Below are 12500 nucleotides of genomic sequence, written 5' to 3' on the forward strand. Positions count from 1 at the left end.
GGTTACTATTCCCGAATCGCACAAAAGAGATAAAAAAAACTAGGGATATTGTAATGTAATAAATTGGTATCAAAAATAGACAACTCAAGGCAAGTAAAAAAAAAGACAGTCGAATCAAAATAATTTGTTTTACAGTTCTATTTCTTTCAGAGGGCAATATGAATATTCTATTATGTTCTATCAACACACAAAAAGGGTTATACGATATATCTGGTGTGGAAGTCGGCCAACACTTGTATTGGCAAATAGGAGGTTTCCAAGTCCATGCCCAAGTACTTATTACTTCTTGGGTTGTAATTGCTATCTTATTAGGTTCAGCCATTATAGCTGTTCGTAATCCACAAACCATTCCTACTGACGGTCAGAATTTCTTCGAATATGTCCTTGAATTCATTCGAGACGTGAGCAAAACTCAGATTGGCGAAGAATATGGTCCATGGGTTCCCTTTATTGGAACTATGTTTCTATTTATTTTTGTTTCGAATTGGTCAGGAGCTCTTTTACCTTGGAAAATCATACAGTTACCTCACGGAGAGTTAGCCGCACCCACAAATGATATAAATACTACTGTTGCTTTAGCTTTACTCACATCAGTAGCATATTTTTATGCGGGTCTTAGCAAAAAAGGATTAAGTTATTTCGGTAAATACATTCAACCAACTCCAATCCTTTTACCCATTAACATCTTAGAAGATTTCACAAAACCCTTATCACTTAGTTTTCGACTTTTCGGAAATATATTAGCTGATGAATTAGTAGTTGTTGTTCTTGTTTCTTTAGTACCTTTAGTAGTTCCTATACCTGTTATGTTCCTTGGATTATTTACAAGTGGTATTCAAGCTCTTATTTTTGCAACTTTAGCTGCAGCTTATATAGGCGAATCCATGGAGGGTCATCATTGATTAGTTTTCTAAATACTCTTTTTTTTAGCTTAGACCAAGGCAATGTATACATGGCTCAAGATAATCTACTTAGGGAACATAAATATACAAATAATCAAAAAATAAGGAAGGTATATACTATCTAGGGAGTAAGACTAGAAAGATTACGATATTCGGGAATTAAAAAAAAAGGAAAGAGATCTAAAAGATCTTTTTCCTCTCAACGATTGAACAAAAAAAAAATTACATGAACTTAGATTAATAAAATATTGATATTTCTATGCAAGGATTTGGACTAATGAATTCGTTCATTTAGATTGATTGTCTCCATGTGGGATAATTCTAAAAAGAAAGGGTTTCCAAAAAACGAGAAAAAAGGATTGGGTAGGGTAGAGTAGAGGAGAGTGGAGTCAACTAGATGTATTGAATCGAATTGCTATAAGACAACCCTTGTGGATATTTCGAAGAATGATTCTCAAATTCGATGGAATCCAAGATATGAATAATTGGTTTACGTTAGGTAAGAAACACATGTATATGTTATATTAGATATTAACTAGTTATATAGGAACTAAAGATATATCTAATCCGCCCTACTACTGTGAATTTAGATAGGGCTTACAATGGAAGTCCTTCTGTTTCGGCTGTAATGTAATTTTGAATTCAATATTGAATGAATAGAGAGATTAAATCAAGAAAAACAATGAAGAATTCAAAGAATGCTTTAAAAGAAATGGAAGAACAAAAGTCGTATGGATTCACAAAAACTACGTGGATGGATAGGAACTAAAAAAGAGAGATTGAAGTAGTTTGGACGATTCAATAATATTATTACTTCAATTCGTAATTTTTAGTTGGATAAATCTTAGTGATGGAATAATAAGTTATAATTCATTGGTTGATTGTATCATTAACCATTTCTTTCTTTTGGTGTGAGGAACTTATCATGAATCCACTGATTTCTGCCGCTTCCGTTATTGCTGCTGGGTTGGCCGTCGGGCTTGCTTCTATTGGACCTGGGATTGGTCAAGGTACTGCTGCGGGCCAAGCTGTAGAAGGGATCGCGAGACAACCCGAGGCGGAGGGAAAAATCCGAGGTACTTTATTGCTTAGTCTGGCTTTTATGGAAGCTTTAACAATTTATGGACTAGTTGTAGCATTAGCACTTTTATTTGCGAATCCTTTTGTTTAATCCTAAAAAAATTACGTATTTTTTTTCGTATTTTATTTACTTGGACTTGCTGCTCTTGCTTTTTCGAATTATACGAAGCTTTCACTCCTACAATTACTTATTCGTTGGGACAATAACCTATGGGAAGGATTGATTTGAGGATGAGGCATTAGCATACTGACTCGCCTTCTTCCTTCCCTTTCTTAGTCCAATCTCGAATGGAACTTTTTTTTTAGGATTCTTACAACATATTTTTTACTCTATTTCGAATAGAAATAGGAAATTAATAAAATAAAAAAAAATAGAAAGAAATAGATAATTAGTTTTATCTATAAAAGGAGATCATATGAAAAATGTAACCGATTCTTTCATTTCTTTGGGTTACTGGCCATCCGCCGAGAGTTTCGGATTTAATACCGATATTTTAGCAACAAATCCAATAAATCTAAGCGTAGTGCTTGGTGTATTGATTTTTTTTGGAAAGGGAGTGTGTGCGAGTTGTTTATTTCAAGAATAAGTTGGATACAACCAACTGTACTTTTCTAGTTATAACTACGAAAAGGTGCATGATCCCGCGAATTACTTCTGACAAAATGAAGAAATCATATTGAAGAACCATAGCATTTCGTGATTCATTGGTAAATCAACTTTGATTCTCTATCAACCAATAATGTGGGACTATTAACATGGTTAAAACGTTTGAAGTCCAGACGTAGCATGGTACTCTTTCTACTACTATGTTAATACATAGTTAATACATAAATCGTTTCAAATAGTTGGGCTTTTTTTTCGATATAGAACACTCATGTCGATAAAATGATTTGAACCCCCCCTTTTTTATTATTTTCTATTTTAATAGAATATTAGAATTTTTTTGTAAAAAACTAAAAAAATGAGGATTTCACCCTCATTTTTTCTTTTTTATCCAATGCTGAATCGATGACCTATGTTATGTATAAAGTAAGAAAATTTTTTTGGATTTCAAGAAAAAAAAAGAAACAACTTTGCTGACAATTGTTTGTTTGGTCAGAAGAGTCCTCCGAATATTCGGGTCTTGGATTAATGATCCATATTTTTTTCTTTTTCTTTGTGGAATATGAATAGAGAAAAGAGGATAGGCTCATTACATTCAAAAAGATATATGGGAATTTCTCAGAAATAATTGCAATAATTGAGCGTGAGAGCCAAATGAATCGAAAGATTCATGTTTGGTTCGGGAAGGGATCGTCGAAGTTTTGAAATGAATGGAAAGACAATCTACTTTCATTAAGTGATTTATTAGATAATCGAAAACAGAGGATCTTGAAAACAATTCAAAATTCAGAAGAACTACGTGAGGGGGCCATTGAACAGCTGGAAAAAGCCCGGGCTCGCTTACGAAAAGTTGAAATGGAAGCCGATCAGTTTCGAGTGAATGGATATTCTGAGATAGAACGAGAAAAATTGAATTTGATTAATTCAACTTCTAAAAGTTTGGAACAATTAGAAAATTATAAAAATGAAACTATTCGTTTTGAACAACAAAAAGCGATTAATCAAGTACGACAACAGGTTTTCCAACAAGCCTTACAAGGAGCTCTAGGAACTCTGAATAGTTGTTTGGACAACGAGTTACATTTACGTACCATCAGTGCTAATATTGGCATGTTTGGGACGATGAAAGAAATAACTAACTGATTAGTCCTTCTACTGTAGGCATTATTTTTTTTTCTTAAAAAAAAATAATTACGAAATACTCATGGTAACCATTCAAGCAGATGAAATTAGTAATATTATTCGTGAACGTATTGAGCAATATAATAGAGAAGTAAAAATTGTAAATACCGGTACTGTACTTCAAGTAGGCGACGGCATTGCTCGTATTTATGGTCTTGATGAAGTAATGGCAGGTGAATTAGTAGAATTTGAAGAGGGTACTATAGGCATAGCTCTAAATTTAGAATCAAATAATGTTGGTGTTGTATTAATGGGTGATGGTTTGCTGATACAGGAGGGAAGTTCTGTAAAAGCAACGGGAAGAATTGCTCAGATACCAGTAAGCGAGGCTTATTTAGGTCGTGTTATAAATGCCCTGGCTAAACCTATTGATGGCCGAGGTGAAATTTCATCTTCTGACTCTCGGTTAATTGAATCCCCCGCTCCTGGTATTATTTCGAGACGTTCCGTATACGAGCCTCTTCAAACAGGACTTATTGCTATTGATTCAATGATTCCTATCGGACGTGGTCAGCGAGAATTAATTATTGGGGACAGGCAGACCGGTAAAACTGCAGTAGCCACGGATACGATTCTCAATCAACAAGGGCAAAATGTAATATGTGTTTATGTAGCTATTGGTCAAAAAGCATCTTCTGTGGCTCAAGTAGTGACTACTTTACAGGAAAGGGGCGCAATGGAATACACTATTATAGTAGCCGAAACGGCAGATTCTCCGGCTACATTACAATACCTTGCCCCTTATACAGGAGCAGCTTTGGCTGAATATTTTATGTACAGAAAACAACACACTTCAATCATTTATGATGATCCCTCCAAACAAGCACAAGCTTATCGACAAATGTCTCTTCTTTTACGAAGACCGCCGGGCCGCGAAGCTTATCCGGGAGATGTTTTTTATTTGCATTCACGCCTTTTGGAAAGAGCCGCTAAATTAAGTTCTGCTTTAGGTGAAGGAAGTATGACTGCTTTACCAATAGTTGAGACCCAATCGGGAGATGTTTCAGCTTATATTCCTACTAATGTAATTTCCATTACCGATGGACAAATATTCTTATCTGCCGATCTATTCAATGCTGGAATCAGACCTGCTATTAATGTGGGTATTTCCGTCTCCAGAGTAGGATCTGCAGCTCAAATTAAAGCCATGAAACAAGTAGCCGGCAAATTAAAATTGGAATTGGCTCAATTTGCCGAATTAGAAGCCTTTGCGCAATTCGCTTCTGATCTCGATAAAGCTACTCAGAATCAATTGGCAAGAGGTCAACGATTACGTGAGTTGCTCAAACAATCCCAATCAGCACCTCTCACGGTAGACGAACAGATAATGACTGTTTATACCGGAACTAATGGTTATCTTGATTCATTAGAAATTGGACAAGTAAGGAAATTTCTTCTTGAGTTACGTACTTACGTAAAAACGAATAAACCTCAGTTTCAAGAAATAATCTCTTCTACGAAGACATTGACCACTGAAGCGGAAGCCCTTTTGAAAGAAGCTATTCAGGAACAGATGGAACGTTTTCTACTTCAAGACCAAGTATAAAAGAAAACAAGTAAAGTATAAATCAATTTTAGAACTTTCAAATGTTAAAATTGAAACATGAAATAATTTCATTCTTTTCATTTATTAGGTGTTAGTAGGTAGAATATATATATATATAATTTATATAAAATAAAAAATATATATAAATATATTAAAGAAAGTAGATAATATTTCTAGAAATATATATCAATATTAAAATGAAATGTAAATACAATTAAGAAATTTTTTTATAAATATAGTTAAAGTTAAAATTAGATTATATTTCTAATAATATATTTAGAATATCATAAATATCTTAATATTTGGAATTTGAATATCCTTTCTACTAATATCTTATCTTCAAATAAAACAGAATTGAATTATTAGTTTATTTATATAATAAATCTAAAACTAGAGTTACAATTAATATTAAAACTAATTTATAAATTACTATTAATAAATAAGCGTCTCTTATTCAAATCATTCAAAATCTTTCCTTTCTTGACATGATATAGAAAATTTAAAACTAAAAAAAAATATATGAAAAAAAATTGCGTCCAATAGGATTTGAACCTATACCAAAGGTTTAGAAGACCTATGTCCTATCCATTAGACAATGGACGCTTTTGATTCCAATTTTTTTTTTCGTATTTTCACCTCTCTTGTTCGTAAAAAAAATGTGTGAGAATTCCGGAAATTGCATATTGAATTCAATGATGCATTACATTAACTAATACATTAGTTAAAATTTAGTTAAAATTAAGTAAATTGAAAATTTTTATTTGAGTAATTCCATTATTAATTAATTTCTATTTATAATATATATAAATTATAAGATAAGAATATTATAAGATAAGATAAGCGGATAGCGGGAATCGAACCCGCATCGTTAGCTTGGAAGGCTAGGGGTTATAGTCGACGTTGATTCATCATTTTGAACTGAACGTCTCTAATTCAAAACCGAACGTGAAACTTTGGTTTCATTCGGCTCCTTTATGGAAGATGGATAAATTCCTAAATTTATAAGATGTAAACAAAAAAAAATACCATCCATAACATCTATGTCAGCCTTTCCGTCTGAATGCATTCAAAAGGACCCGCTTTATAGATGATCCCTATACAAGAGGAGATTATAACAATCTTTCCAGTTATTTATTTCGTTCCCTATTTCTATTTAATATAATCCTTAGGAAAAGTATTTTGTTTCCGCCGAGCTAAAAAAACGATGTCGACGTCTCTAGTAAACCAAAGACATTGTTTAATAGCTATTTTGTTTTGCTTCAATCTCCCTTATACAAAGAAAAAATTGAAGATTTAGTTACGATTAGAAAAAATTCCACCTTTATCCATGGATCCCTTATTCCTTCAATTGGAAGTATTGATCCAATTCAATAAAATTATGTTTCGTAATTTCATGATCCAATTTTTTCAATTTAGAACATATTTTTGGATACAAATCACGAGAATTTTTATTTTTCCTCGAATCTTTCATCGAGAGGTAAAGGATTAAATCCTTTTAAGAAATAAAGTTTTTGATCGGAATATTAATCAACCCGAAGGATCCCTTAACTATTAAGGGATTAATAGAACGAATCGCACTTTTACCACTAAACTATATCCGCTACAATGCAATTATTGTATATAAATGGACCTTTTGTCGAAGACGAAAATAAGTCGTATTAATAAGTAATAAAAAGATCGGATCAGAAAATAATCATGAAAATTTGAGCGTTGACGTATTTTCATCAGGGCCACTAATGAGATTAGGAAAAGAGGACTCGTTTTAATTAACTAATTAACAAGTTTTTTATTCTAGTAAAGTACTAAAAAATAATAATAAGAAATCGAACCTTGATTCTATATCATCTTTTTCTGTATCATAGGAATTGAAATAATAAATCTTCTTAGGATTCTTGTTGTTTCTATTTTTTTTTTTTTTCAAAAACATTTTCAAATCAAATAAATAATTTGATCTACGATTTATTGGAACAAAAAAAGCCCGGCTAGGTACTGACCAGGCCAGGCCGTGGAACTAAAAATAAAAAGAAAAGGGCTTTTCGGATGAAATAAACTAAAAAAGGTACTTTCTTTTTATTTATAAATATTTTTATGAATCTTTAATATATTGGTATTATTTATATATTAGGATTGAAGATATCTCTTCTTTTGAGCCCTTATCTAATGAAATCTAATTTATCTAAATGGAATTCCTAATAAAAAAAAGTTTTTATCGATTTGATAGATATCCATCGATATATCTAGATAATTATCTATATCAATATAATGAAATTATATATCTATAAAGGGGTAGATAAAGATAATAAAGAGAGATAAAGAAGGGCTTTTTTCAAGCCTTTATTTTCTATTTTTTATACAATGTATCATAGTAATTATCCTTTTTCAATTTGGGGAGAGATGGCTGAGTGGACTAAAGCGTCGGATTGCTAATCCGTTGTACGATTTTTTTGTACCGAGGGTTCGAATCCCTCTCTTTCCGTTTCTGTCAATTACTTGGTATTTTTTTATAGTTGAGGAAAGATGTGGAATAGATAAAATGTTAAGAACATTTCAAAATCAAGCAAGGAAAAAAAATCTGATTTTGTTATTCTTCACGCCCCGGATTACGTCCCGGGTCATTAGATAGGAATCCGAAAATGAAGAGAGAAACAAAGAATATTACTACTGTATAAACAAATAGTTTGAGAGTAAGCATTACACAATCTCCAAGATCATTTTTTTTTTAAGAGAATAGATTCTCTATTTTAATCTGGTTTGACACCAAGAAATGCAGTGAAGTTATTTCTATAAATAGGAAAAAATTTTAAGAGTTGAGTCCTTGATTACTCAAAATTGGATTTCATACCCACAATTCTATATTGTGGGGGACTCGAAGAGGGTCGTTCAAAGGAAAAAAGTAAGAATAAGAAAATGAGAGTGATCCAGATTTATCATAGCTATAGAATAATTTCAATATTGGATTCAACTTAAAGCTTCAGACTGTATGTACAACTTATCTGATCTTATAACTAGTTAGAATCTTTTTTTTTTTTTTTCTAGTAAATCATGAATTTGTCTCGGACAGTATTAAAAATATTATCGAAAGCTTACAGCAGCTTGCCAAACAAAAGCTAATAGAAAAAAGAATAGAGGTATTACTGGCATAACATCTACTATTGGATTCAAAAAAGCGTAGGCCTCGGGCAATTTGGCGACGAAAAAACTACTTGAATAAAGGAAAGAATTAAGACAGATACCGATGAAACTTAAGATATTAAGCATAACAATTTTTTTTTCTTTGTTCTTGAAGATAATTGTATTTCTTTTGATTTGATTGAGTTATTAATCCCCTATTATTGCTATGATATAAGGGATAAGGGAAAAATTAATAACATAAAGTAGGTCAAAAAACCTTTCTTTGATTTGAACTCAGCCAATCAAAAATCCTTCAATTCTCAAATAAAACGAGAATAGAAGAAATCCTACTTTCATACAATATCTTAATGGAATTATATGTAATGATCAATAAATTGAGTTTAATTGGATCTATAAACGTATCAAAATCTGAGCAACAATCTAATTTATTCTATAAATATTTGTACTGGAATTGACGACTAAGCACTACCAATATTAGTGTTTATTAGTGTTGAATATAAATGGGGCGTGGCCAAGTGGTAAGGCAACGGGTTTTGGTCCCGCTATTCGGAGGTTCGAATCCTTCCGTCCCAGAGTATGCGTATTATTATTATATATAATAATAGTATATTATAAGATATATGGAAAAATATTCGATATCAGACTATAGATTGCCGTTTTAAACAACCTTATGCTTAAGAGTCTAAATATAGATCGAATGTGATTGTTCTTTATTATTTTCTTATAATGATGCATTTCAGAAATGCGAAAGCCTCTATTATTCTCTATCTCTTAAATGGTTTGTGAAACCCGAGTATTTTTTTTCTGTGGATTTCTGAATTATAAACACGAAGGTCTTGTGTTTTTGGCACTAATGGAATTGAATTAATGGTCTTAAGAAACTTAAGACCTATTTAGGGTTTAGGGTACTAAATTTTAGAGTCAAATAAAAAAAAATAGGTAGGAACAATCGTTTACTCTAGATCTGTTTGACTTTCGCCTTATACAAGATAGTCTAGCACCTCCGAAACTAGTCCAGTCCCCCGTAGGATCCTTTTTTTATTTATGATGCATCTACTCGATCTAATTGGGGGTAGATAGGAGTTAATCCATAACGGAAGATATCAATTTGAATATCTGCCCGAATCTGATTAACAAAGAATCAAGTTACATATGTAACATATTATGTATTTCTTTTCACCTCATTTTTTCGTATGTTTGTCTGTAATGAATAATTGTAAATCCAAGTAACAATTCATACATCTTTTTCACTTTATTTTAAGGAAAGATTATTGAGTCTCTTAAGTTAAATAAACTAGGCAGAAAATGCTGATATGTATGTATTGTTATTATCTATTTTTATCGTTTTATTTCTTTTTTTTTTTTTTATTTTAGATCTATCTAATTGATGGGTTAATCCCGAATATACATTTATTTATCATAATCAAATGTAATAAATCCTTTACAAAAATTTATTCAAATAATATTATAATATAATATTTAGGTAGTAAATTTTCAATCAAGTAAATCTTTTTAATTATTTCTTATGAGTCCTTGGTACTCGAAGAAGTGTTAAACTCGTGAATCCATTCTATGAAGAAATTGAAAAATGGAGATTCTTAATTATTCGTAATTAATTATTTCTTAATTGATTTTATAGAAATTTCAAAAAATCTCTCTCTATCTAGAAAATATCTATATATAGAGAAATAAATATTGCACTCATACAAAAAAATGTTATTGATACAATATATACAATAAAATATGGGTTTCAATAAATTGAAGTATTGCTAAGACTTTTTCAAAAACTACCCATGTCATAAGAGTATAGATTACTATGGACCAACTAACCCAATGACTATACATGATTCCATAAATGAATCAATTACATACCAGTTCCAAGAAATTAGAGGTTATGGTAAAACTTCGTTTAAAACGATGTGGTAGAAAGCAACGTGCGACTTGAAGGACATGATCCACTGTGGATTCTTACACCCACCATTTTATATTATATAGGAATGAAGATGCTCTTGACTCGACATAGTTTGTTCGGTTGCACTCGAGCTCTTTTTTTTTTTTAGGGTTTTTGATGTAAATAGTACATGATGGAGCTCGAGTAGAAAGTATTGATTCATTTATCAAGGGCAGAGATCTAGGGTTAGTGTCAATCAATAAGTTAAAACTACTTCGTAAGTATAGGTTCGGTATACAAATCGAAAGGATCCAATTCGAACAAGTTTCAAATTCAAACATCAAATTGGATTAAAAGTGTATCACACGAGAATCCATTATTTATATGATTCTTTGATAAAAAGGAAATCAAAAAAAATGGTATGTTGCTACCATTTTGAAACGATTAAAGATCACCGAAGTAATGTCTAAACCCAATGATTCAAGGAAAGGATAAAGGATCCCGGAACAAGTAAAAATCTTTTTCAATTGTCTCAATAACTAAACTAGATCAGAATGAAGAATCGAAATAGATTCTAACGGAGACAGGCAAAAATAAAGAGGTTAGAGACCGCTCAATAAATGAAATGCTTAAGCTTAAGGGTTTTTTTCCTTTGCGTGAGAGTTATCCAACTTGAGTTATGGGGATAAGAATGAGTTTTTTTTTTCAAAAGAAAAACAAAAGAATAAGAAAAAAATTTTTAAATCATAGTCTAATTGATTTAATAATCTATAGATCTATTTGACATTAATTAGAATTCTATACATAACTTTGAATTTCCTCGAGCCGTACGAGGAGAAAACTTCTTATACGGTTCTGGGGGGGGGTACTTAAAATTTACATCTATCCCAATGAGCCGTTTATCGAATCATTGCAATTGATGTTCGATGCCGAAGAGAAGGAAGAGATCTTCGTAAAGTGGGTTTTTATGATCCGATAAAGAATCAAACCTATTTAAATGTTCCTGCTATTCTATATTTCCTTGAAAAGGGTGCTCAACCTACAGGAACTGTTCATGATATTTTAAAGAAGGCAGGTGTTTTTACGGAACTTCACCTTAATCAATAACCGAAATTCCATTTTTATTAATGAAATAAAAAAACGAGGGTGTGATAACTTAACTTGTATATAGCTTTGACTAACCTTTTCTTTAGTATTTCCCCCTCTCTCTTGTTCTATTCATACTATACACTTATTACCTTAAAATTGCGTCTTCGCTAATGAAAAAATCGATTTTTATTTTATTGATATAAATTGATCTAAGATGAATAGAAAAAAAATATATCGGGTTTATTCAATCCACAAACCCGATATATTTTTTTCTACTTCTTCCTTAATTTCTTCTTTCGCCTACATCTTTTATGTCTATCTATGTTGATTATCTCTATAGTGCCAATCTAAGTACGTAGTTTTTTTTAATTCTTTTCTATTATTTTAATAGAATTTATTATTATTAGAATATTTTCTCTTATTCTATTTTGTTAACTTTATCTAGTTAAATATAGTTATTCAACTCAAATTGTTATTTCCATTTGTTTTTTATTCATTTATAATTCTTTTGTTTTGTCCATTATAGGCGTTTTTCATTATTCACATTAATATTGACAACAGTGTATCAAACAAATATAATCCGATTGTGTATAAATGAAGCTAGTTATCTCCCTTTCATGACCCTTGCTTTTCACGCACATGATGGTCTCATTGTATTTTTTGTGATACAAAAAATTACTTTTGTGTAAGTGATATAAGAAGTTTTTTTTATTGCAATATTTTGATTACGTCATCTAATTTCATTTCTTTTGTTATTTTGATTCCGATTGTATCTACACAGAAAAATTTTTCATATTTTGGGGTTGCTAACTCAATGGTAGAGTACTCGGCTTTTAAGTGCGGCTAGCATCTTTTACACATTTCTATGAGAGTAACAGATTCGTCCATACTATCGGTAGAGTTTGTAAGACCGCGACTGATCCTGAAAGGAATGAATGGAAAAAGCAGCATGTCGTATTAATGGAAAATTCTAGTAATATTTTTACCTTACTAGATTAGGCCAAACTTGTTTGAATTCTTGATGCGGAAAAAAAAGTAAAGTCGGGTCGAATGAATAAATGGATAGGGCACTAT

At 31.3% G+C, this 12500-nt stretch overlaps 1 non-coding gene across 1 annotated transcript; it reads left to right on the forward strand.

Moving 5' to 3' along the window:
* The first annotated feature begins 7702 nt into the window (after positions 1-7702).
* Positions 7703-7790, forward strand: TRNAS-GCU (transfer RNA serine (anticodon GCU)). Its single transcript has one exon. It is a non-coding gene; the product is annotated as a tRNA-Ser (tRNA).
* The last annotated feature ends 4710 nt before the right edge of the window (positions 7791-12500 follow it).

The sequence above is a fragment of the Cucumis melo genome, unplaced genomic scaffold (genome assembly GCF_025177605.1).
Source record: "Cucumis melo cultivar AY unplaced genomic scaffold, USDA_Cmelo_AY_1.0 utg000959l, whole genome shotgun sequence".
Classification (NCBI taxonomy): domain Eukaryota; kingdom Viridiplantae; phylum Streptophyta; class Magnoliopsida; order Cucurbitales; family Cucurbitaceae; genus Cucumis; species Cucumis melo.